At 41.3% G+C, this 27012-nt stretch overlaps 1 protein-coding gene and 1 pseudogene across 2 annotated transcripts in view; one reads left to right on the forward strand and one right to left on the reverse strand.

The window, feature by feature from the left end:
• Synpr (synaptoporin) overlaps positions 1 to 27012 on the reverse strand; it is a 326948-nt gene that overhangs the window by 223909 nt on the left and 76027 nt on the right. The gene's annotated exons all lie outside the window — the stretch shown is intronic.
• Positions 22958 to 23291, forward strand: Rps20-ps5 (ribosomal protein S20, pseudogene 5; annotated as a pseudogene).

Here is a 27012-nt window from a genome sequence, read left to right on the forward strand (position 1 = left end):
AATTGAGAAAACTCTCAGTCTCCTTCTCACGGCACCTATCTTAGGATATAGAAATAAAGGATGCATCTTTGATATTGTTTTAGGGGCTATCATCCCTGCTTGGAAGAAGCTATTGTTTTCTCTGTTCAGTTAAACATAGGTTTTCTTAGGGAAGATGTCTGATGTATTCAAAGCTTTACAGCAGGTCAGGATCCGCACAGACCAAAATCCATATCTGCATAATTCTAAAGTACCCTAACCCTTCACAGACCCCACAGTCAGTGACCTACCTCAGCCTAGCCTCTCATATTGCAGGGCTCCAGAACCTGCAAGACCTTAGAATTTTTTTCCCCAATAATCAACCCCTGAAGCTCTAAAACAAAATGTTCTTTGACTTCTTCCAAAATGCCTTGAAATCTTCCCGAAAAAAGGAGGAGGGAGGAAAGACTAGGAAGGAACAGCATACAAAAGAATGTGACAGAGACTGTCCATGTAGAACCCTGGGTCCTTTCATTCTGTTTTAAAAGACCAGTTCATACTCTATTTCATGTAACAGAGCTCAGACTGATGTTTTTAAATAGTTACCTTGCATTTAAAATGTACTGATTCAAATCAAGGCTCATTTAATGGACTTATAATTGGGGAGAGACCTTAGATGATGGGTCTTGGTCTCCGAAAATAACAATTCCAACCTCTCCCCCTTCTGTTCCCAGTGGCCGCTTCGCTATCTTTTCCTTCTTGAAATCTTCTGGAAGTATTCCTCAACCTCATTGCTGTATTCATAGCATCAATGTCCTTAAGCATTTAGGCTCTTTCTCCTTATTCTACTTAATTCTCAAGAAGCTTGAAGTTGCACAAGTTCTTAAGGGAAATATATAGCAAAATAAAATACAGGTATAAAATATTTAAATTGCACTTTTTTCTCCTTTGTCAGATTTGGAGTGTTGATAGTCTCTGACTTGGAGGGAGAATCTGACGTTCCTTAGAACATCTTCTCTAGCTAAGTAACTGACAGCCAGGAGACATGCCCAACACTGTTCTTGACATGAATCAAAAAGGGCTGCTGTCAGTGTGAGAGCTGAAGGCATTGGCTGAAGGAGGCAAGGTCTGACCTGATAGTTGCCTCTCACAGAGATATCACTTGGATGTCTTGGGAGGGAGCAATTGTAAACATCTCCCACTAGACACAGGATATTGACTTGCCCTCCAGTTGGCTTTCTAATTCTCTTTGTGGTGTCTCGCCTCTCTGAAGCTTGTTTTGTCAGGAAGGGAGTTCTCTAAGTTTCATTTTTAGTCTAATAGCTTTCCCGAGAAGCACGATCTTGAGCAGCCTTGTGATCTGGATGAATCACGGATGTGAAGGTAATTAGAGAAACTTCATATGAGGACTCACCAACTCGCATTAATTAACCATGGGGCTGAGTCCATGCAAGGCCTATCTATACTCCCAGTACAATTACTCAGAGAAGTCGGGATGCAAGTAAGGGCTCCTTTTGTCTGCTCAGTTGCTCAGTCTGGCCACATATATGTGGTTATGATCAGGTTACTGTGATGTAATAGCCAAAATGGTTCCATGGCTTCATGTTTAGCCTATCCTCACTTAATCCTCAGATGGAGAAATTGAGGGAAAGGGAGACTGAGCGAAGCAAAGGAGTAGGCTGCAAACAGACCTACTGTACTGCTGGGGGTTTGATAATTGAAGCAGTAAAAGAGAATGAATGAGCAGATGGAAAATTAGTAAGAATAAAACCAATAAAACCCCAGAGTGATTCTGCATATATCACACAAGGAAGCAAAATGAACAAGACACAAAGTCCAACACTTGGTACAGATAAATATGACTAACATGCATTCATTGAAAGAAACGCTGTATATAGACCATAATACACCTGTGTATGCTACTTATTCCACAGCATCACTTAAGACGATTATCTATTATTGTCCATATCATTAGTTTTTCTGCTTTTTCATATGGGAAATGCATTAGCACACATAAGCTGTGTGGCCTTATGTAATTTACCTAACGTCCCTGAATTTGAATTTAGTTTTCATCATCTAAAAAAGACATAATCACAGTTGTTACCTCTTAGGATGTAGGATCTACATATGTATATGTGTTCACGTGTGCTTTGTATATGGATGCATATACTTTATATGGAATGTATTTTTAGACATGCTTTCCCAGTGAACCAGGAACTTCCCAGTATAGCTAGGTTATCGGTCCAGCTGGCCCAGAGACCCTCTTGTCTCTCTCCCTCTAGTATTGAATCTTAAGTCCATTCCCTGTCAACTCTGGCTTTTTATGTGACCACTGGGGATCTGAACTCAGGGTCTCTGGCTTGTACAACAGGTATTCTATCCAGGAAGCCATCCCGGAAGTTTGTCTTGATGAGTATGGTGTGCGAATAATGCAGAGCATAACACAACACACAGAGTGCTAAGCATTAAGCCAGGGAATCACTAGGAACTAACACTTCTGTGACTGAAATCGCTACTGCAGCACATTGCCTGCAACGCTGAAACTGAGTGTGACTCTTGAGAAAACTCTGGGATAACTCGCAAACAAATAATTATGAAAGGGTCTGTTTCTACTAAGGAAATAATTCAACAGAGGCATGGAGCAAGATATAGCTTGCATTTGATTGATAGTATCATCTCTAATAACCTTGAAGTTTTTGGAAGAAAGATAGACATTTTGAAACTGTCTCCCAAAATAACGTGGAAACTGGGACCAAAAATAGCAACTGGAATGCTTCATCCTTCCAAATATCAGCAGAGATGGTCAGCCACACCCCAAAGCCCCACAGTGAGTCTGTTTTAGGATTTTTAAGTTGAATATTCTGCACTGTGTGTGCCTAGCTTTTCATATGATGTTATATGCAGTGGGAAATCTGTAGCTTTGATTTCTTTGCAAAAGACACAAATACTATAATATTTTTTTTCATTTTAATCTCAGGTGTGGGAATATGGGGCTGCTGACTATGATTTGCATCCTGCTCTTTCAGGAGTATGGTTTTGCCAGCTGCACATAGTTTCTGCAATTGTGTGACAATTGGAATTCTGGGAACTTTTCAGAGGGTATTTTCTGGAAAGGGGAATTAGTTGTGGTTTGTTAGAAGTCCTGTCGAAATAGGAAACAAGAGAAAAGAAATTAGTTTCAGATCTCTCTCTCTCTCTCTCTCTCTCTCTCTCTCTCTCTCTCCTCTCAATCCTTCTTTCTCCTATCTAGTGCTAAGGAATAAAACCAGGGGTGAGTGTGGATAAAAGGTTAGGGAAAGGAAGAACCCATAAAATAACTAGTTACAGTTATGGATGACCTGATACATAGTAAGTACATCTTAATGGAGGTATCTATTCATAACCTTTATAGGAAGGCTTTTATAAAAATATCAAAAGCATAAAATATTACAGACTCTCTGGTACAGCGCTCAGTATTACTCAGGTGATCTCTATTTGCTCTCAACGAGAATCAGCAAAGGGTGCCTAAGGTCTTCTAGTCTTTGATCACAGCAAAATGGTTCTGTGTGGAATGGGCTCCGTGTCACAGCCTTATGTGGTTATATATTGATTATACAAATATAGTAATCTATCACATTTGCTGCCTGGGAAAAGCAAAACATTTTGGTAGAAACTGATGGCTTCTCTGGTTCATGGTGGGTGGGTGAGAGTTATTTCCTGAGAAGATTAAGAGAATCTACCATGTTCGAGAAATAAAATGTGCAAGTAATTGTCTAAATTGAAAATAAAGTAAAAATGCTAATTTAGAGTTGTTTCTTTTAATGTTATCCTTAGTAGCTAAACCAAACTGTAATAGACCTTTCTGTGCCCTAGTAATATTCAATCAGAATCCAACTGGAGTTAATTTGCACCAGGTTGAAGTAGGTGCAGGGCTGGACTTCAATGGCAAGTGAAAGAGAAGAAAGAGGGAGCAGAAGACAAGATTGTGTAGTGCAGATATGGAGACTGGGGTTCAAAGGGTTAAAAGACTTGGTCACTGATATCAAAAATAGGGAAATCGGGAGGCAGAGGCTTGGTTTTTCTACACACTATGTATTAGCGCAATGATCTGAAGAAAAATCTATTGGCTAAAAAAGAACAGTTTTGACCCTGGAGAGATTGCTTTCTTCTGGGGAAAGCGGATCTAATCTATATCTGTCTGGGAAGTATTGTTAATAATAGTATAAAAGACAAATTCCAGTACCTATAGTATAGAAAGATCTCCTAAAAACAAAAAGTGAAATGTACTGTAGAGATAAGAATATGAACAAAAAGTCTTCTATCAACAAGGAGACACTAGAGGGCCAATTAAAATGTATTAAATTTGAAAACATGAGTTTAGCAATCATCATCACATAGAAACAGTCGCTCTCTCAAGTTAATAAAACACATAATGTAACATGAGAAGCTGTACCAGAGACCTTCGTATGACTATTTAATATCTGAATGTCCATTTCCAGTTGACCAGCACTCTTTCGCATGGAGAGGGAACGGATCTGAGACCCATTACATTGGTCTTATCTATAACAGGAAGAAGCAAAGCAGTCCATATGCTTACTGGGAAGAGAAGAGGTAAGCAAACTGTGCTGCATTCAGTCATGTGATATGTGACTGTACCAATGAGTGGTTGAAAGTTACATTGACAAGTGAATAAATATTTAACCCAGTGGTCCAGCGACATAGGCTAGGGGTCAGGTGACAGCAGAGTGAGGTTTTTGTGCTATAAGATCTCAAGCATGTCACTTGATTTGTCAAAGATGCCTGTTTGTATGTACCTGTGTATAAAAACAAACAAAAACAAAAACAAAAAAAAGTAGAGAGTCTCGGTACTGTCACTCCGCTTGCCTCTGAGGAAGCAAGCCACCATGTGGGAAGTCATGTACTGTCAAGAAAAACCAAAGATGAACCACTGATATTTTACTACATCTCATACAGGGAACGATACATTTATAAATCATTAATATAGATGAAAGTTAACCAGAAAAGTAAAAACGTTTCTTATAGCATATGCCAATAAGAAAGTGGAGACCTATTATATCACCATTTCCAACGAGGAAATCCATTTCCCCATCAGCCATTTTTGATGGCTGAAACCTCAGGAACTTGGGTTAACGGCCAGTCTACAGAACACAGCAGCCAAAGCAGACCCTAGTCCTTCACTAGAACCCCTGGGAGTCTCCCAGCAGTTGCATGAACATGAAGTGAATTGCTCAGCCAATGCCCAAAGGAGCGAGGAAGATGGCAAGCCTCGCAAGCAGACACGCACATACACACAACCATTATTTCAAGGGTCATGAGCACCATTATTTTACAAGTCCTTTTATGCTGATGACCATCTCTCTGATAGGAAAAATACAAGATGGAAAGTGGTCACAAGAGAAATTTGTGTAATGCTCTCAGAATGAGACCTCAGAATGAAGTCGCTTTGTGCTGCTGAAACAGGAGATCAGCATCATTTGTGAAACTTCCCTCTTACCACATGGAATCCGGCATCATCAGGTTGTCCTCTCAGAGATTCCCGAAGGGGTCCATCTCTGACTCTAATGTCTTTTCCATAATAAAGTTACGATTACACAATTATTAATGATTGATAGTGCATTTTAGCCAAGCAATAAAGGTTCTACTCTTAATGGAGCTGGAGATTACATATAATAAGACTTCACACATAGGAGGCTCTGGAAGGCTCTGTACAGTTCAGGATGGAGCAATAAGCATGGCTATTAAGGAGCCAGGTACCCTGGTACAGTTGCTTTGCCTGTGCTATTTGCTACCTCTGAGAATTGGGGCACATGGCATTACAACAAGCTCAAGCTTCTTCTTTGAAATGAGGTAACATAGGAGCTACAAAAGCAGACTTTCACCCTAGCCCTCTGGATTCACATCTCAGTTTCATCACTCGCCCACTATGTGACCATAGCTAAATTACTTAGCCTTTCTTCCCCTTAGTTTTTCTCACCTATGTGAAAGAGAAGAATTTTTCCCACTGTTACATCACAGGAAGTCCACCCATGAGCTCAAGCTAGACTGTAGAAAGATTTCTGGTCATTAGATACAAGCCAACAATCCCTAGGAACTTATGAGATGGATTTCCTGTCTAGCAGGAGTCACTTCCTTGCCTCTGACAGGAAATGCATCCCCATTGACATATACCTGTCATACATTGAGGCCCAAGTTGGCATATAGGCCTCCTCTGTCTCTATCCATAAGCACTTGTTATACATTTTACAGACCCCATACTAATGTCAGATATCACTGCCGCTCTCACTTATCCTGATTCCAAACTCCCAGGCCTGTTCCAGGTCACAGATGTTCCTCCTCCTAACTACTGTCCTCCTTATACCCACTGTTCTCCATTCTTCTCTCACATGTCCTTTCATTATCTCTACTGCTCTTTCTTGGGCTTTCTCTTGCTATTCTCTGTGATTCTTACTTTCCTAGACCTGGCCATATTCAGTCTCTCTCTCTCTCTCTCTCTCTCTCTCTCTCTCTCTCTCTCTCTCTCTGCTCTGAACTTTTCCAAATGCCTCTAGATATTTTCTCTCTCTTACTAACAATTTAAAAAGATCCTTAATTATGGAGTGGCCACTTTGACAGTTCCTTTACTGTGGCCCTTGCATACATATACCATATAGAGTTGCTGTGAGAAGTGACTCAATTAATGCATTTTATATGATATTTAATATATTCTCATATGTATGTTTAATCTCCCTAATGGTATAAAGCATGTAGTAGACATGTAATGTATTAAATTATATTGCTATTAATTTAATACAAAGTGGTGCTGCTAATACAAGTGACACACACACACACACACACACACACACACACACACACACACAAATGAAGCCAGAGTACACCACATCCTCCATCCAGAGAGACTTTCCATAGATGGCTATAGGTTGACTAGCAAACACAGATATCCACAGGAAGGCAAGATGAATGCCTACCTGAAACCTACAATCAGAGACACGAGTTTAATAGACTCCTGATTTCACAGTGAGGCAGATGTTGCACTGGCCTAGAAAGGTAGAATCCAAGGACAGACTGTGATAGACAGATGTGAGACAGGAGTGCCAGTACTCCACTCTCAAGTCTAGCTAGGAATTCAGTAGAATTCTAAAAAGAGCCATATTGTCAAGTATTTTCCTCCACAAACAGACTGAAAATTACTATTGGGATGGAATTGGACTAATATCCAGTATATCTCATTTTAATGATAACTCATGAAAAATCTATTGAGACGTATGTACCCAGAGCTGGCTTTGGAACTGGGTGTGTGACCAAGAATACTGTAGGTCTGGTTCCTGGAAGCATGGGGCTGATACTCAAGGAGAAATACAAAAAGGGAACAGAAGGATCTGGGTAAGAATAGCGAGCCACAAGAGGGTAGAGTCCCAGGAGAATAGAGACAGACCAAAGGAAGAGGAGGTGTCAGCAATGTGGAGGAGGTTAAAGATGATTACTTCTGGCCGGCAGTGAAGGGAAGGCCTAGGAATGGCTGCATTTATGAGAGATTTCTTTTGTTTGTTTGCTTTTGGTTTTTATCAGCCAGGGTGCACCCCGAGTCTGACTTGGAAAAGCAATCAAGAAATAAGGAGACCGAAGTCCAGCTTGTAACATACCCCCACCCCAAGTTACACACCAGGGTGCACACTAAGTCTGTAAGATATCAAAAATAGTCACAGCCTACTGCCTCTCAGGGGTGCTGCTGGTGTTGTGTTCCCATAGCAGCAGATGGGGCTGGAGTCCTAGGGAAGCAATCATCCAGGAGCTATCATACCCTCCTCCAGGGTCAGCCCAGATTCGTTCCTTGTGGGTGTGCAGATAAATGAAAGGTTAGCATTTATCCCTAACCTTTCAGTTCCATCAAAAGCCATCACATTTGAATCTCACAGCCATTCATCCTTTCCTGGGAGTCCTCCCTTTGATGTATTCAGCAGCCACCTGGGTACCATTTGAAGGTTATAATGTTGCCAGTCTGATTTGTGAAATGTACCCTCAATGGAAAGATCTGACTGGAAATCTATCAACTGTTATTCAGCCTTTTGATTAAGATGTACAATTAAGCTATAAAGCACATTGGTTTATCAGGTTCTTCAGAAGCAGCAATTTCACTGTTGCCCATTTGAGGACAAAATGCAGGATGCTAGATATGATGGGCCTTGCTCGTCACAGTGCTAAAACAATGCTAAACATCCATCCAAAAGGTGGACGCCATTACTGACTGGTCCAGTTTAAAGGCTTTCATGGGTCTCTAATGGAAGTGAGACAATGCCGGAGGAAATGCCAGCACAGTGTCCAAAATGTGTGTGCTATACCAGCAAGGATAGAAGCCCCTACTTGCATTCCAAGAGCTTTTATGTGTACAGTATCAACTATCCTCCAAAGCACTTCTCAAGGTCACAATGATCAGTCCATCTACACAGTGAAGGACAGGAAGTGGAAGTGGCCTGTCACAGTAAAGGGGCAGAAGGAGAGGTTTTACTTGGATAAGTAAGGATAGAAGATGTCAGTTGTTTTTGTCTGACCGTCATCTACTTATTTTGGTGTGGAAGCATGTTCAGACTTACAGCTGAAGGGTGGGATAGGTGAACCAATCATAGCCAAAGTCCTTCAGAACTGGCTGTGGCTGCCATCAGATCCTCTTTCTGCTCTTCCCTGGGAGCAATAGAAGTCCACAGGTACTGACAATTCTATCTAAGAGACCTTACATCATCGAATGCTCTTTGACCTGTCTCATTGACCCTAACAACCGTCACTCCTTCCCTTTCTTAGTATAGAAATTAGGTTTGGATCATTTTTTATGCTTAAGGTAAGGTTTTAGTTATTTGACTAAAATAGAGCCTAACCTTGTATTTCACCAATTTAAGGTATCGTTTAATAATGCACTCCACACAAGAGGGAACTCCATAAAGCATATTCTTTTATTCCTAATTTCTTTGACAGCAACTAAAAAGGGTTCATTATTTTTATCCTTGTTGATCATAATTTGATAAAAATGAAAACCCACATGTAGCTGAAATTCTAAATCTCATCATGTAAAGACCAAAAAGATCCAACTGTTAGATTAAAATAAGACAAAACCCATTTGCCTCTACCCTCTTTCTCTTATGGGAAATTATACTGTGCAGATGTCAATTAATGGCTTTGAGAGAGTCTAGCTACATTTCTGAGAGAAGAGTGGTAAATCCTAGGACCATATACATATGGTCATGGTTTGAATTGTACCACCTAGTATAAGTTAAAGCATACCTGCAGGGGCTAGAGAGATGGCTCAGCGGTTAAGAACACAGACTCTTCTTTCAGAGGTCCTGAGTTCAATTCCCAGCAACCACATGGTGGCTCAGAACCATCTGCAATAGGATCTGATGCCCTCTTCTGGTGTCTCTAAAGGCAGCCATAGTGCATTCATATGCAAAAAATTAATGAGTATTTTTAAAAACATAATTCCAAACTTTTCACAGGATTATGAGGAACATTAACTGAGTTCAGTTTGTATCTGAGAGGTGAGTGTATGCTAGGGCATGCCAGCTAATACTCCCTCAGCATCCAGCAACAGACTTGGCTATGGAAGACTGAATTACCCTAATGTGCTTCCTCTTCCCAGAACAATTCAATGATAAACACAGGCACCAAAGGCCACGCCCCTTGTCTCAACAGGCAGCAGCTTTGATCCTGCCTGCAGAAGTGCCTGCAGGGTCAGTGGGACCTTCTGTGACAGTACTGCCATCGGTCTTCCTTTCCTGGTCCCTGTCTTTCCCCATGACCATTTCAAGCACTGATCATGTGCTCCTAGTTCTGTGCGGTGGCCATCCAGTTTCTGACTAAACTGGGGTCTGCTTCCTAGGAAACCAGGCTTGTAACACACCAGACTGGTCACTCTCAAGGACTTCAACCACTGCTGCCTGCACTTCCTCGGGAGACACTTCTGCACATTTACCATTCGTCCTACAAGGCCATGGGTACCCTTCAGGCCATGCAGTTTCTTCCCATCTCTTCACCCTTCTTCTCTAGGCAGCTCTTTTAGGTGACTCCACCTGGTTTCTTTATTCCTGACTATGTATTCTCATCTTCTTTCTTCTTCTTTCTGCTCTTCAGTTTCCAGAACTTTCTTTGGTTGGCTAGAAGGATGAGGTACACTTTAGGAGGCTGCAGTCAAGCTGTTCCAACCACACTAAATTATTGTGATAAAGTTGTTTTTACATAGGCTCGAAGTGTTGAGCAAGGTCCGAGTGAAGAAGCTGGTGGCATTTACAATTTTGATTAATTTGGATATGCCAGTGGAAAAAGAGGAAGCTCATTATAAAATAGAAATCCACAGACTTTAACCTTTGCTTCTAAACACAGTGGAATTCTAGCATAATTGTGCCGTGAATTTCTACGTGTATTTAAATAAGAGTGATTAAAATTTTAATACTGAAGACTGAAAAGACATCACAGTGAATAAAGCACTTGTCATGCAAGCAGGAAGGCAAAAGTTCAGATGCCCAGGACCCACATAAAAACCAGACAGTCACAGGAGCTGCCAATCATTCTAGGGCTACATACAGAAGATAGCCAAAGCAAGCTCATTAGCTAGACTAATCTTGTGATTTCCAGGGTCAACTGAGAGACCCTGACTCAATCAATAAGGCACAGAGCAATTGGAAAATACTCTAGACACCAACCTCAGGCCTTCAAATGCATGCGCACATACATGTGCATATGCATCCTTGCACACAAAGCTTGAACAAAAGCAGTGAATATAAGGTAGCACACAGAAAATTACAGAGCTGTGAGGACTATAACTAAATCATAGGAGGGTTGTGAAGATCAAGTCAGATGGCTACGCAAGCCATACATGCAACGTATACATAGAAGACAGTGTAAGACTCTGAAACCCTGCATCATCTCTTAAAGTTCAGCCTCTGCCTTGAGAAGATGGCAGATGTCCCAAATGAACTGTGGCACCAGATATGGCCTGACTCCAGAGGAATGAGATTTCTGAGGAGTCAGTGCAGTTTGTTTTAGAAAATGGTGAATTTGAAAGCCGAGCAGAGGCCACTTAGCAGGGACTTTGTCTCTCCTTTGACCTTAGACAGACCATTGCAACTGAGGGAGAGAGAGTCACAGCCCAGTCCAAGGCCCAGTGTTCGACTGCCTGAGGAGCATAAGCAGCTCCCACTAAGTCGATCCTCTTGGCGGCAGAGCCATGGCCTGACCCCTGGCCATCCACCTGGGACTCAGGCTGATCCCTGCATGGTGAGTCATAGTCAGAGTTACATGTTGTAAAGCGGGGCAGGGTGAGGAAAGGAAGGGAGGGCTAAGGGAAGTAAATATAATTCAACTCTGCTCAACTCTCATGGAAGATAATTACAACCAAACAAGAAAATTAAATGTCAAAGTGCCAGACTATATTATAATTAAACAAGCACAGAGCAGGTTTCAGGAACATCAGGGCTACCATCTAAATGATTCAAACAAAGCTTGTTAACAAGGAAGGCAGGCACCTTGCCATTACTCCAGAACTCAGCACTGCCCCATCCCTTGGGAGATGGCAGGCAGCAATGCCACATGTGGATTCCTACAGGGTCGAAGACATAGGTTTTTGTTTTGTTTTGTTTTGTTTTTTTGTTTTGTTTTGTTTTTTTGGATTTCGGTGCTAAGACAATACGGCTCAGTCCTCACAGCGGAGGGAGCAAGCCCATTAGGACACCTGACAGACAATGCAGTGTGTCCATTCTCTGCACGTTTCACTTACTTGTCAGGTGAGGGTTAGGAACAGCTGTGCACAGTCATGCCTCACAGTGCCTCATCTGCAATCTGCTCTCTGTATGTGTTGGCTGAGTACTGTTGAAGCAGCTTAGACTGTCCAGGAGAACCAGATGCCTTCCTGAGACCCCGTCACTGAAGTACTTAAAGCCTCGGCAATGTCACTCAGCCTTCTCCTCATAAGCTCTGACGTGTCTGACATTTGGCTTTGACAGTCTTTGCAAGGCTTCTTGTTATGAGAGGCTAGGAGGCATGATTGGTTTTTCTCTACAGTTATTGGCTGCTTCTAGTATTAAAATAGTAAATGGCATATCTAATGTTTCCTCCAAAGGAATAACAAAGGGCTTTTGGTCAACTTGTCCTCCTGTCAATTCTTAACAACATATCCCTAATCTTCAGCTCCTACATCATTTGGAAACAGCTTCTAAGTAAGGATCATCCTGAGTGAGGCAGCCCAGATCCAAAAGAGCATGCATCATACGTACTCACTGACGAGTGAATATTGGCGAAAAAGTACAGAATACCCATGTTACACCCCACAGACCCAAAGAAGTTAAATGAGAAAGAAGGCCCAAATAAGGATGCTTCAAAGCCACTTAGAAGGGGGAACAAAATAGTCATGGGAGGCAGAGGGAAGGAAGAACCTGGGACGAAAAGGGAGGTAAAGGGGAAAGAGGGCAGAATCAGGCATGGGGAGAGACAGGAGAGAGGCCCAGAGGACCAGGAGAATGAAGGGAAATATGTAGCTGCCCAGGGTAGTGGGTGGAGGGATCTCTAGGAAGTCCCAGATGGGGGAGGCTCCCAGGACTCAATGCAGGTGACCTTAGCCAAAATGCCCAACAGTGGGGATATGGAACCTGAAGAGACCATTTCTAGCATCCAGACAGCACCCCCAGTGGAGGGATGGGGATACTAACCCATTCATAAAACTTTTGACCCCAAATTGCTCCTCTCTAAAAGAAATGCAGGCACAAAAATGGAACAGAGGCTGAAGGAATGGCTATCAGTGGCTGGCCCAACTTAGCATCCATTTTAGGGGTGTGCACTAATCCCCGACACTATTACTGATACTACGTTGTGCTTGCATAACATGGCTGTCCTCTGAGAGGCTCTACCCAGCAGCTGACTGATACACAGACAGACAACCAGAGCCAAGCATTCGACTGAGGTCAGGGCCCCCCATGGAAGAGTTAGGGGAAGGATTGAAGGAAGGGGATAGCAACCCCATAGGAAGACCAACAGTGTCAACTAACCTGGACCCCTAGGAGCTCCCAGAGACTTAGCCACCAACGAAGGAGCCTACACAGGGTGGTCTGTGGCCCTTGGCACATGTGAAGCCTGGGGCTACATTTTCTGGCCTAAGTGGGAGAGAATGCACCTAATCCTACAGACACTTGATGCGCCAGGATTGGGGGATACCCCAAGGGGGATCCTCTCACAGGTGAAGGGGAGGGAGATGGGGGAAGAACTGTGCAAGAGAGACCAGGAGGTAGGGGCAGCATTTGGTTTATAAATAAATAATTAATTAATAAAAAATAAAATAAAAATTAATATGCATTAAAAAGAAAGAAATTAGATCATCTGCAATAGGGAGAGTGAAAGACATTATTAAAGTAACAGCCAAGTTCACGTTTCTTTAGTCAAAAGCTGAGTATTATAAAAATAACTTTCTAGATTGCTGGGTAATTTCGTGTCTATTCCTCCATTATTTGCATAACAATGTGAAGAGTTCAAGGCAGTGGTTCCTGAGTTCTGTGGCATACACTTTCTGAGCTGTGATATTAAGACAGAAAATGTTATAGCTCAAGTAGAAAGTTATTTGGTTTTCAATTTTTCATCATTTCTTATAACAAGGGACTGGTGTCTCTCATGTTTACATCCTTTAGAGAGCCTTTGGAGGGAAGATGGTAGGAGGGAGTGAGGAGGTAGGAAATGGGGAGAGTAATCACCCACAAAGCACTGTGTGGTATTTGGAAAGAATTTAAAGACTCTCTTTCTTCACTGTGCTTTTAGGGAGTGACATAAAAAGGATATTAGTAAACTTAAGTAAAGTACAGGAAATACCAGAGAATACAAAATTCGAAGTGGCTTAAACCACGGAAGCTTATATCTGTAGTTATTGCTTAGATCAATAACTGACACAGTCGAGGTGATGGGATACTTTCAAATCAAACCCTTTCTCCTCAAGACTGCCTCCTATGGGGAAGGCAAGATGGCCCAGCCAGTAAAGGTGCTTGCTGACAAGGCTGAGGACCTGAGTTCAATCCCCCAGACCCACAAGGTGGAAGGAGAGGATCAACTTCTGTAAGTTGTCTTCTGATCATATAAAGATCAGATGCATGGCACTACATGAGTGAACACACATGTACACATGTGTGCGTGCATGGACACACACACACACACACATACAAAGTTAATAACAATTAAAAAGAACCCCTCCTACCCCAAATAACTTCACAATAGTTGGGTGAGGGAAAACCTGAAATGAATCCAGCTTCAGCAGTTACGCCATGCTGTCTTCAGTGAGCTTCCTACCTTCTGTGAGCCTCGGTCGCTACTTCAAAATAAGAGTGGATTAGGGGTGTGGTGAAGCAATAGGGCTATTATTTAAAAAGTCAATACAAAGCACCCAACATAGTCCCATACACAGAATAGAGATTTGGCGAATGTCTTCACACACACACACACACACACACACACACACACACACACACACACACACACACAATCAATGGGAAAGCTTAAGTAAACAAAAAAGGCTTGACCAGTGGAAGGGGAAGCCCTGGGTCCTGCTAAGACTGAACCCCCAGTGAAGTAGATTGTTGGGGGTAAGGCAGCAATGGGGGGAGGATGGGGAGGGGAACACCCATAAAGAAGGGGAGGGGGAGGGATTAGGGGGATGTTTGCCCGGAAACCGGGAAAGGGAATAACACTTGAAATGTATATAAGATATAAGAAATACTCAAGTTAATAAAAAAAAATTTACACACACACACACAAAAAAGGCTTGACCATTGCAATATTATAACACTTAGAGTTTCAACCACCAGAGCTACTCTTGGTAATGAGAGATTGTACACTGTTTTCCTGAGACAAAACCCACCCATGGCAGAGGTTTGCTCACAAGACTGACTGGTTTAGACACAAGAACCTGAAGTGGCACACAATGGGCAAGCTGTGATGCTTTGAGGAAGGGAGAGAGGAGAAGTTGATCTTCCTGCATCTCTTTAACATATGATGTGTATATATGCATGCAGATATCAGCATTTGTTTATTGGTATGCTAATCAGATTGTGTCAAATGTATTTTGATTAATTTCAGTTTCATGTGTAATTTGATGAATTATAGTTTTACATTCCATTTGATAATATAATTCTCAAAGTACAAAACAATTATTTTCTCAGTATTTATCACAGTACTTTATGATTTATGTATTAGAGAAAATAAAGATAAAAACATTAGATTTAAAAAAAAACACAACAAATTCTGTCATGACCCTCTCCTCTTCTATTCATTTGTTTTGCCTTACTTCTCCTTTTCCCAATTTGAAATTATTAGTAATTAGTAATTAGTAGAATGTCTAATTTCAATTTCAGTAAATTATATGGCATTTCCAAAAAAGATGTATTTAGAATGAAAAGAAAATGACATTTGTGGAGGGCTCTTGTCCTTTGGATGATGAGTGGTATTTCATGGACAGCCGCCCACTTGGGGTATCATGCTCCACCTATATACCCTCTACACTCATCCTTTTGTCATAGTACTGTCCTTAGGTGTTGTCGGAGCAACAGGGAGAGACACCCCAGCCTTGTCTTCAAAGTGCTACAATAAAGTGTCCTAGGATGTTGAGCAGTAATGCAAATCTTTTCTGTAATCATTTAGGCAAAAACAGAAGTAGAAAGGAGCTATGGTGCATGTGTTAAGGCACACGTTTTCACATCCAGGACAAAGAAACAGCAGTGCGTGCTTTAGGGCACAAGCTTTCACATCCAGGATGAAGAAGAAACGGTGCATGCATGCATTAAGGCACAAGATTGCACATCCAAGACTGACTTCAAATTAGGTACCTGTCCAGCAGTTAGCTAATTAAGGAAAACATTGTTTTCCTGAGTGTCCTCACATAGGTATTTGGATCAGGGTTTCCAAAAATGCCATGCGATATCTTTAACAACTTGATTTATCTATACTTCAATCTGCTCTTTGTGGTTTAGTATTAATATATTTAATTTTCAAAGATAATTCTCTATTACCATCATATTTATAAGCTTGTTAATCACATGATTGAAGGTCGTCTAAAACAAATATTTAACTATTGTATAGTAAAGTACGATGAACATTATTTTAGAATTATTGATAATAAGTGTATATGTATTTTAAATAACATAGTATGAAGACCTACAGGAAGTAGATATCGATTATTATTTATCATGTTCAAGTTAGTCAACACATCAATAGTCCTAGGTACTGTTGTTTGGCTGTTGAGGAAATTTATGGTCCAGTGTTTTAAATTTTTTTCAAGTAAACAATATATCAATCTTTTATGGGCATTATTGACAGCTCTTTCCCAAACTGTGGCAAAGAAGGAGTGTCTGAAGCCAAGAAGTACATCTTGCTGTCACTGGGAGAGAGTGCTATTTCTTACTCCTGTTATTTGCTGGAAACACTAATAGGCATGGACAAAGGCTGTTCATCAAATGTCTGCTTTCTCCAAACAAAGGGCCAGAGAAGAGCTCCCAGTGAGAAAGGAATCTTTTTTTTAAAGTGTCTATTCTGGGATCTTAAATAACTATACTTTGGGAAAGGGAGCATTAGCAGAGAGCTTACGTCTGATCCATACACACAAGACAGAGGGCAGGTGAAGAATGCTGTGCTGTCTGGGAATGAAATGGACTTCAGAGACCTCAAAGCCTGCCCTTCAGTGACACACTTTCTCCTACAAGGCCACACCTCCTAATCCTTCCCAAACAGTTCTACTAACTGGGCACTAAACCTTCAAACATATGAGCCTGTGAGGGTGGTTCTCATTCAAAACACCACAAACAGGTATACCAAAAATATTTAACCAAATGGCTGGATAGATAATGGCATCATGTAATATGACCATGACTAACAATTCCCCCAAGGCAATGATCCTGGTTCAGCCTTTTACAGTCACTCAGTGCAATCAATAAAATAACCATACTATTAGGTTACAAGTAATAACTGCATGTTCACATCAGTCCACACATTAAAATATTTGACCAGATGCTATGATCCCACATGGCTTTTCCAGTCACCTTTCATTTTGGTTACCCTCCCCCTCCAACCTCATCATCTCCCTTATCCTCCTGTTCCCTGCTCTGCTTAAACGTTTCCGTGCTCCACATCTCACCTCTCCAGTTTTATTTTACATACTGTTCCGTCTTGAAAACATCCTCTGTAAACAGCCCCATTCTCCCTTCCTGGATTCCACAGATACTCTCAGTTAAACATAGACTATATGATTTGAAGTTAGGATCCACAAATGACAAAAGAGAAAGACATTTGGCATTTGTCTTTCCAGGTTTAGGTTACTTTATTAAATACGACTTTTCCTGCTCATATTCATTTACACACAAACTTTTTCTTTACAGCTAAATGAGAGAGGGGGAGTCACTGTCATCAGCTGTATTCCTGATTATTATATCACCAGGCTCCAATGGTAGTTCCGAATCCATGGTCATACTAAGTGCCCTTATTGAATTTGATGAGTCACAAAGCAAAACAAGAAGACATGAATGTGAAAAGGGCTTGTAGGAAGTTGGGAGTTTGACAGTGGGAGGTAGATAGGAGAGGTTGGGGTAAAAGTACAATGAATAACCATGAATAACCGGGAAATCATGAATTGTATGAAATACCAATGAGCCATCTCATCCAAACTCAAGAATAGCTTTACAGAAAAGAAGTTGAGGCTCCAGCTAAGCTTTTTCTGCTATTAAAAACACTTGCTATAGGATGAGGGCAAGAGTCCAGATCTCACACCCACATAATAACCTGGGTATCCTGCACACTTCAGGTTTTTTAGAGTTACACACACACACACACACACACACACACACACAAACCAACACCCAACCTATATTTCCACCTGAATGTCTCAGTAAGAGACTTTTTATGACCAGCTTCGCACGGTCCCCTCATCCTCCGAGGCTTAAACAAATGTAGTTTACACGTCTGGCTTTAAAAGGAAACTGGCTCCTCTGTTGGAAGTCACTTTAAGGTACAGAAAAAGAACTCTTACTTTATGAGTCTAATTATCAGGTTTAAGTGAAACTGACAGCCTAGAAAGGTACAATAAAATGGCTTCGGGACAATAGCAGGCTTCAGTAAAGCAAATGCCAGCCTATCATCTTAAATGAAATCGTGCGCGGTGAGCTAACATCTTTATTTCAGTATACTATATAATAAAAAGGGTGGGTTTTTTTTTTTTTTTTGGAAAAAAAAATCTACCGGCAAAAAAGAAGCAAATGAAGTGAGGCACATTTTAGTTGCTACACAGAACCTACTTTACAAAGACATGGTGCTCCAGAAATCTGAATATGTGTTATTAAACAAAAACATTAATTATGTGGTTTTCACTGGGGTGGAACAATGTAGAGTCATTACCCAGAATGTTCTATGTGTCATGACTTTCCCTTTACTGCCAAGTTGAATCTGTGCTAAAACAACTACAATGGAAATTAGAACATGGGAGTTTTGGACGGCAAAGAAAAATGGGCACTACTTTTTAAGAATCATGACATTAACCTGAAACATTTCGCCTTGGATAAGAAGTATTGGCTGAGAAGGCAAACAATAAAGAGATCAAACTATGACTTTAAAGCTGATACGTGCATCCATAAAGCTCTTACGGAAAACCGTAAACTCATTTTGGAAGAAGAAGCAACAGAGCAAAGCATTTCCAGCAGAGAGATAAGCATGCCCCTGCCTCATAGCCTGTAGTAGCTGTTCAGTGTTATAACCAGATGAATACTTGAGATTTGCCTGATGGAATGTTTCATAATTTGACGCGAAGAGACATTAACTCACATAGTGGAAACAGTATTCACTTTCAATTTCAAAATCTCCCCTTCTCCCCCTCTCTAATTTTATTCATTTTTATTTTATGCATTTGAGTGTTCTGTCAGCATGCATTTAAGTGTACTAAATGCATGCGATGCTCATGAATGCTAAAAGGGATGTTGCATCCCATGCAACTGGACGTAACAAGGGTTCTGACTTTTCCACGTGTGTTGTGAACCAAGCCCTGGTCATCTCCAAGACTACTCAGTACTCTTAACTTCTGAACTACCTCCCCAGCACCTCTCTCTCTTTAAAGTAATATGCTTACTTATTTATGCATGTAAAGACTGTATGAGCCTATGTGAGTACACATGCATATGAACACACACACACACTCCCTTTCCCCTTTGCTTTTCTTCTTTCTTTCTTTCTTTCTTTCTTTCTTTCTTTCTTTCTTTCTTTTTTCTATTTAGGTCACATATGCCAATCTATTAATTTGGAGCACAGATCCACAAATAAAACAGAGCATGTGGCATTTGTTTCCTTTCCGGTCATTAGTCAGGAAGTCCAGGAGACTTTAAAACCAGTATGAGCTGTTGCCACTACCCTTGGCTGCCTCTAAGAACTTGTTGACAAGGCCCTATTGATGTTACCACACACTTTGGACACAGGACTTGGAGAAATCAAATTGCAATTGACCTGGAAGATCTCATACTATCGGATGTTATGCAAGCTGCGAAGAGAGAAAAGCGATCAATAGTTCTTCCCCACTGTAACTATGGACCAGGGCAGTGGCCAGACTGACTACTGCCACTGATGTAAGAGTGGTACTAAAATCTTGGGTGTAACTATCGGCTTTCCAATTGGACTGAAGGGACATTCAATAGGAGGGAACGTGTGCCTTGAATGATAAACATAGCCAGTTATTCATGGCAAGTGTTATGTTTCAGTCTCCTCCACAAATAAAACTTCATAGCTAAGAGGGACCCTCCTTAAGATATAGAATGGGAAAGGGAGGTGAACTATTCCACCCTGCAGGGGGCTTCTTCCTTGAGGTTCTGGCATAAGCAACAGTATAGCCCCAGAAAATCCCTGAAACTGGCCAGATTCAGTAGGCTCTCCAGTCCCTTGGAAGGAAGTAGTAAGCCATGTTTTCAGCCAAGCAAAGCTGCTAGAAGAAGCAGAAACCCAACTGAGCTGACTGAAAAAGACTTAAACCGAAAGGACCACTTAGAACTGGCACTCTCCAAATTGTTCAGCTGCTTGCACTTTGTGCAGTAGAACTAAGTCCCAGCTTCTGTGAGCTCTCGCTTTTGCTGGGGTGGTAGGCTTTGATAATTCTGTAGTTTTTAAGTCAATTCTGCTACTCTAAGTAATTGCTCACCCATATTCTCACTGATAATCCCAATAAAACTCATTGGTTCCCCGTTGCAATTTGGTGACTTCCTTACTTTGGTTGATCAATCATCAGTTCCTTATCATGTTTCCCCTAAAATAGTGTGGAACAACAGTTGGAGGGGCCACAGACCCCAGAAGAGAACCTACTGATACCATTTTCCAAACTCTGTATAGTTTCTAACTGTATTCGAAATAGTTATTCTTATGCCAAGAAACATATGTGCTCTCCCCCCTTGTCCTCCTTGCTTTCTGTTGATGTTATTAAGACAATGACCAAAAGCAACTCAGGAAGTAAAAGGTTTGTTTGGTTTAAATATCTCAATCAGAGTCCATCAATGAGGGAAGTCAAGGAAGGGACTCAAGCATGGTGGGAACTTAGGAGCAGAAACTGTGGAGGCTGCTTACTCCCCAAGGCTTGCTCAGCTTACTTTCTTAGACAATCAAGGACCACCTGCCCATGGGAGAGGCTACCCACAGTGGGCTGGGCCCTCCCACATCAATCATTAATCAAGAAAACACCCCAGAAGCTTTCCTACAGGCCAACCTGGTGGAGGAATTTTCTCAATTGAGGGTCCCTCTTCTCAGTGGACACTAGCTGCTGTCAAATTGGCAAAAACAAACAAACAAAAAACAAAAAACAAAAACAAAAACAAAAACAAAACAAAAAAAACAACCAAACAACTGAACAAAACCCAAAGAACTTATCAGCATCCCCATCTCAAAGAGGCTTCTTTTTGCAGCAGATAAAGACTATTACAAAGATTGATAACTGGTCAAGATGAAGAGACTAGATGACCTTGGAGTACCCAGCCCTAGTTGGTACATCTACAACACAACCCATATTTATACCCAAGGCTTGGGGAATATCACAGTGACAGAAAGATTGTAAGATCCAGGGAACTAGGATGTTTGTTATAAGATAGTGTCTTCTAGACATCACAGGGTGCTGTACCCAGGAAACAGCAACACTATTGTTGCCTAAATGACACCTGCATAAGTTGACAAGTCAGTATGAATGAAATAATTTTTCATAAGGCCCCACCCTGAGCTAAAGAGCTACAGGCAATAAATAGCTGCTGAGGTAGAGAAAATAATTTTTCTCCATGATTGAGTCCCCTGCTAGGTTTTTCATCTCATGTGGTCAGCCCAACATTCATATACATATAAGCAACTCAGTAGGTTCTCTCTCTCTCTCTCTCTCTCCTCTCTCTCTCTCTCTCTCTCTCTCTCTCTCTCTCTCTGTGTGTGTGTGTGTGTGTGTGTGTGTGTAAAACAATAGTAATTATAGAGGAGAAGATCTTAAATTTGAGGGTCAATAGTGACACTGGAATAGTTGAAAGATGGAGATGTGCACATTATGTATAGTATTCCAGTCATGTATAAAGTTCTCAAAAATATTATTTTAATGGTAGGTCTTATTTTAATCTTTTTGCTGAAAGCATAAGAATGAACCTTTCCCTTCAATGTATCCAAAGTTAAGTTAGATGCTCTTACTGAATGGGTACTGAAAAGCTAGCTGTTAATAAGGGAAATTAGTGTAAGATAGGGCTTTGCCACAAACATCACAATAATAAGACAATATTGAAGTGACTATTTAGGCATATACTACCTACGAGTATCTCTATATCTCTATACTTTAGAGATAATCCTGATTAAAATATTTCCTCTACAGTCCACACTGCAGAAATTAATATGCATGATCAAACAAAGCAAGGGACATTTTGAAACAGTAGCTAGTGCCACTAATCAGCAAAGGGGAAGGGACGGAAATTGATGCACCTGGTCCTTTTAGACCACAGGTCTGAAGATGATTCTGGTCAATTGAAATCTGAGCTAAAGGTTTTTGAAGAGAATAATCTAATTGTCAGAAGACGGAGGGTGAGATCATCCTAGCAGCAGCAGGGCTGAAGTTCAGAAAATGCAAAGACTCTGAAGAGATAACCAGTTCCTTCTAAACGCCATAAGAAAGCAAAGGTGGTAGAGGGGAGCCTAATTATGTACGAAGATAGGCAATTAGGCATATCATGTTGGAGGACAGTGTAGACAATAACAATGGATGCATTTTATCCTGATTGTAAAAGGAAGTCTTTCCCAGGTGTGCCAAGGAAATGGCATGATCTCATTAAAACCAGAGTGAGATGACTTACAGTTGAGTAGAGAACGGATTTGAGAGTGGCGAGATCAGCAGGGCCAAGTCAGAAGACTCTCTGGGAACTCTCTTGAGAAGCAAGGCATGGCAATGTCTATACTGGGGTCCAAGGTGGACAGAAAAAGATGGACTTGAGCTGCTTCCAAGCATCCAAATGGGCTCTTTCTGATGAATTAAAAAGGGAAATAGGAAGAGATGCTAGATTGACTCCTAGATTTGAGGCTTTGAGTGCTGTTCACTAGTAGGGGGATGCACAGAGGTCAAGTTGAAGGCAGAAAGCATGAGGTCTTCATGAAGTTCTTGTTCCCAGGTAACTTAAGGCACTCACAATGGAAAACTTTGAAGAACAAGCCAGGGTTAGTGAGAATAATTCTGGACACGTTGGAATCGAAACGGCATATTTCAAAATAAGATTGAATGACATTACTGTATTAATTACTCTCGTCACTGATAGAACAAAGTATCTGACTTAAAAAAAAATAAGGAGGGGAAGGTTTATTTTTGTCTCAGAGTTTGACTCATCACGGTGTGCAAAGAGTGAGGAAAGCAGCATGAGGCAGCTGGTCACACTAAGTTAACAATAGGGTCTTTCTGAGACCTGGTGATGCATGCCATGGAGCTCTGCCCAGGCTGCTCAGTCCTGACTCATGGCTGTTACTCCTGATGAGGGGCTGTGCCTCAGTTGCTGGAAAGACACCTGTGGAGCCCGAAGCAGATATTTACTAAATTTGAATCATGCTCACCAGCTGCAAAGCGAAGTCGCTGAAGAAGGTTTGTGTGGGTTTGATCAGGGGCACGAAGGAGAAGAATCTGAAAGTGAAAGGACCAGTGCTCATGCACCCCAAGACACTGAGACTCACAGAGAAACACCTTGTGGTGAAGGTTCCAGATGAGGATCCACGAGTGACTCATTGATTTACATAGACCTTCTGAGATTGTTACTTCTATCAGTATTGAGCCAGGAGTGGAGGTTGAAGTCACCATTGCAGATACCTAAGTCAACTGTTTAAATAAGTTGACCTAATTGTTAAAAAAAAAAAAGATAACAATTAGGAAGCAGAGAAATATGAGCATTAGTATTCAGCTGGTGTCCTGGCTAGTTTTATGTTAAATTGAGACAACTTCAAACAAACTAATCTGTAAGGACGGGACCTCAGTTGAGAAAATGTTCCCATAAGATTCAGTTGTAGAAGGGGTTGGGGATTTAGCTCAGCGGTAGAGCGCTTGCCTAGAGAGCACAAGGCCCTGGGTTCTCGGTCCCCAGCCCCGGAAAAAAAAAAAAAAGGTTCAGTTGTAGGACATTTTCTTAACTAGTGATTTGTAGGAAAGGGTCCATTGTGCATGGTGCTATCCCTGGGCTGGTGGTCTGAGATTCTATAAGAAATCAGATCGAGCAAATCATGAAGAGCAAACCAGTAAGCAGCAAGCCCTTCACGACCTATGCATCAGCTCCTGCCTCCAGATTCCTGCCGTGACTGAATTCCTGTGGAAGTGCAGGCCAAATAAACCCTTTCCTCCCCAGTTTGCTCTTGGTTATGTGTTTCATTGCAGCAACAGTAAACCTAAGACAGCTGGCTTTCCTCTTCTATTTAGTTCCAGATCCCAAACCATCACGGCCTATCTAGACCATCCTCACAGGCATGCCCAGAGGCTTAACAAGAAACTATGGTGGACTTAAGCATTCAATATAAAAACACTTTGATCGCCCAGTCAAAATGAGTTTGTTTAAATTCTGATTCAACATCCAGGTTGAGCTTTTGAATGTATAGTATTTATATGTTAGTATTCTGATCCACTGAATCATTACAGGTTCTCAATTCAATCTGATAGTACAAAGTGTCCCCCATTACTCTCCTCAGGGACCTGAGCCATTTCTGAACAGCCTCAAAGTTCCTGGATAGGGGGAATCACTCACTTTGTAATACATGAAGTACTACGAGGTTTAGTTTGAAAATTTCCCCTACATAGGCATTTCCAGAGATTCCTGCAAATTCTACACAAAAGAGCACATGCTAGCTGACCATTTCCAACACCACTATGTACAGCTGCCACAGCTAAATTCCAGTAGACGATTTGGATAAGCACAAGTCCCATTCTTCAGACTACTAAAGACCCGAGTTCCTGAAGCAAAGTGCAGATCCATCAGAGCCTTTGTTGGCACACTGGACAGCTTGTCAATATATATTTTTAAATTCAACTAGCAGATGATCAAAGGATTAAAGAAATCCTGAACCCTAGGCAGAGTCGATCCTCTCAGAATGCCCTCAAGGGCCTGGTTTTGTAAATGAAGTCATGAAAAAAGGATTTTAAAGCACCATTGTACCCAACTTGAGCTAGATTTTCTCCAGGACAAAGAACTGGCTCCCATTGGAGAGCTATCAGGGGACACGGGGATTAATACACAGTCCATGTGGCAACTACATATTTATCACTTACTCCATGTCTCCCTCATCTGTTTTGCCATTTGCTGATTTCTTTGACTTTCAAAACCCAGAAAGAACACAAGCAGTCCTTAGGGGCAGAGATGCACAGACAGCTTTCCAATTTTGTTCTAAGATTCAAATGAGCTAACCCAAAACATCAAACCAGAATTCTCTTCTCAAAATGGTTCTGGAATTAGAAAGGGGAAGGAAAAGTTTTGGCTTTCTGAAGCTTTGAGTTTCACAGGAAAATGAGAAAACTCATTACCGTCTTTCCTAGATCACACCAAATGCAGAATTTTGTATATTGATAAGAAACAAAGCTAAAATGTTCTACAAAAATGGGCATAGCTGTGTTGGTGTGGTTACCATCAGCCTCAGAAGGCTACGGCAGGAGGATTATGAGTTCAAAAACAGCAAGAGCATGTTACAATTTCAACTATATCAACTACATCCGATCAAAATAGCAACATGGCAGATTTTTGAAGGGACAATATCCCTTTACCTTAAACCACCAAATACTGACATTTAATATTAACAAAAAGGTAGCATATTGGACATTACATCATAGTGAGCTTGAATACTGGGGTCTTCATTTTAGATTAGGTTTGGAAGCCATTGGGATGATGCAGCAGGTAAAACCACGAGTCATGTAAGCTTGGAGAGGACCCAAGTTCCATTCTGATGCCTCCATTTCCACACTTAACAATATGCAGCTTGTTGATAGCACTAGGAGAGCGGGGTTGCCATAGCATGACACCATGTTTCCAGTGGCTTTTAGGACACGAATCCATAGTTTCTCTGGTGGCTGGAAGTCCAAGATATGGTGCTGGAGGTTTGGTTCTTTCTCAAGACTCCCTCTGTTCCTCAGCTCATGGATCAGTGTCCTCGGCTGCCTCCTTCCCTCATGGCCTTCCTGCAGACACCTCAATGTCTTTCTCCGAATGAAGATTCCAGTCATGCTGAAGTGAGTTCCTACTATAAGGGCTTCACTTTAGCTCAGAGACTTCTGTAGAAAACCTACTTGCATACTTAGTGACTTGCATATTCTCAGACCTGTTGGTGTAAGCATTTGGGAGGGTCACAGTCCAGCTTATATAGGAGACCATATGCATGACTAGTATATTTTTCTTTATTAAAAGTGATGGCAACCCTTCATTCATAAATACTTTAGGTCAAGGTAACAATGAACCTCATTCATTTCCCTAGACATTGTATAAAATTCTCAAACAAAACTCAGAACTTTGCAGTAAAGATGCTGTGATGGCTAAAGAAAATCCTTTCTGTGCCCGTCATCCATCTTGATACCTAGTAGTCATTTGTTTCTTATTCAAGTTTCTGGACAGTAAGTTTCCAACAACACTGATTCCTTAAGCCCAACCCAGAAATGTGCAGCCATGGCCATTGCTTGTTGTGCTGTGACTAACTGCTGATTTTGGCTTCTGTAACCTGCTAACACAAACACTCAAAGACAATTTCAAGGTTGCCTTGCCCATCTATCCAGTCTTAGAAGAATGGAACAGCTCTTGTGGCTCCTTCACTCACCTCAGGGTGACAAGTCTCTGATTGGGTTAGAGACTGTGGCCCTGCTAGCAGCTTTCATAAATTTGGCTAATTATAATCTGAAATGAGTCTAGTGGTATTTTACCCCCAGTGGTCTCAAATTTCATAACAATAGCTTAGCTTTCTGCATCCTAGAGTCTTAAGAATAATGGCACCGCTGTCAGGAACCACCTTAAAAACTCCTTAGATTCCTTATCCACCCTTTGAAAACCAACTTTAAACACCCCCCCAAATCCTATATATGACTATCATAAAGACAGTGCAACACTTCCTTGAGAACCCAAAGGTATGTGTCTTATTTTCTTCTGCTCTTTTTCGTTACAACCTTTGTGCTTAAGGCAATGTTAAAATATCTTCAGTAAACCCCAGCTCTGCTTCAAAATCGTAAATAAGAGTAAAGTGTTCCTGAAGGTATGAATGGGTAAGGATAGTGTGTGTGTGTGTGTGTGTGTGTGTGTGTGTGTGTGTAAATGTAGATTTAGTCTCTTAAAAGAAAGAAATTGCTATTTGTGACAACTAGATGAGAATGCAAACACTATACCAAGTGGGAAAAAGACAGGCAGAGAAAGGCCAGTGCTGCCTGCATGATTAGCTCTGCTCCAAATTCTCTCTTCAGCAGCGTTTGGACTCACCACAGGTCTAACTCGAATCATGGAAACTGGGAGCCAGTGTAAACTTTACTTACTCAGTTTGATTATCTTCCGGCATTTTCACGATAACAGAAAGCGGACTGAC

The sequence above is a fragment of the Rattus norvegicus genome, chromosome 15 (genome assembly GCF_036323735.1).
Source record: "Rattus norvegicus strain BN/NHsdMcwi chromosome 15, GRCr8, whole genome shotgun sequence".
Classification (NCBI taxonomy): Eukaryota; Metazoa; Chordata; class Mammalia; order Rodentia; family Muridae; genus Rattus; species Rattus norvegicus.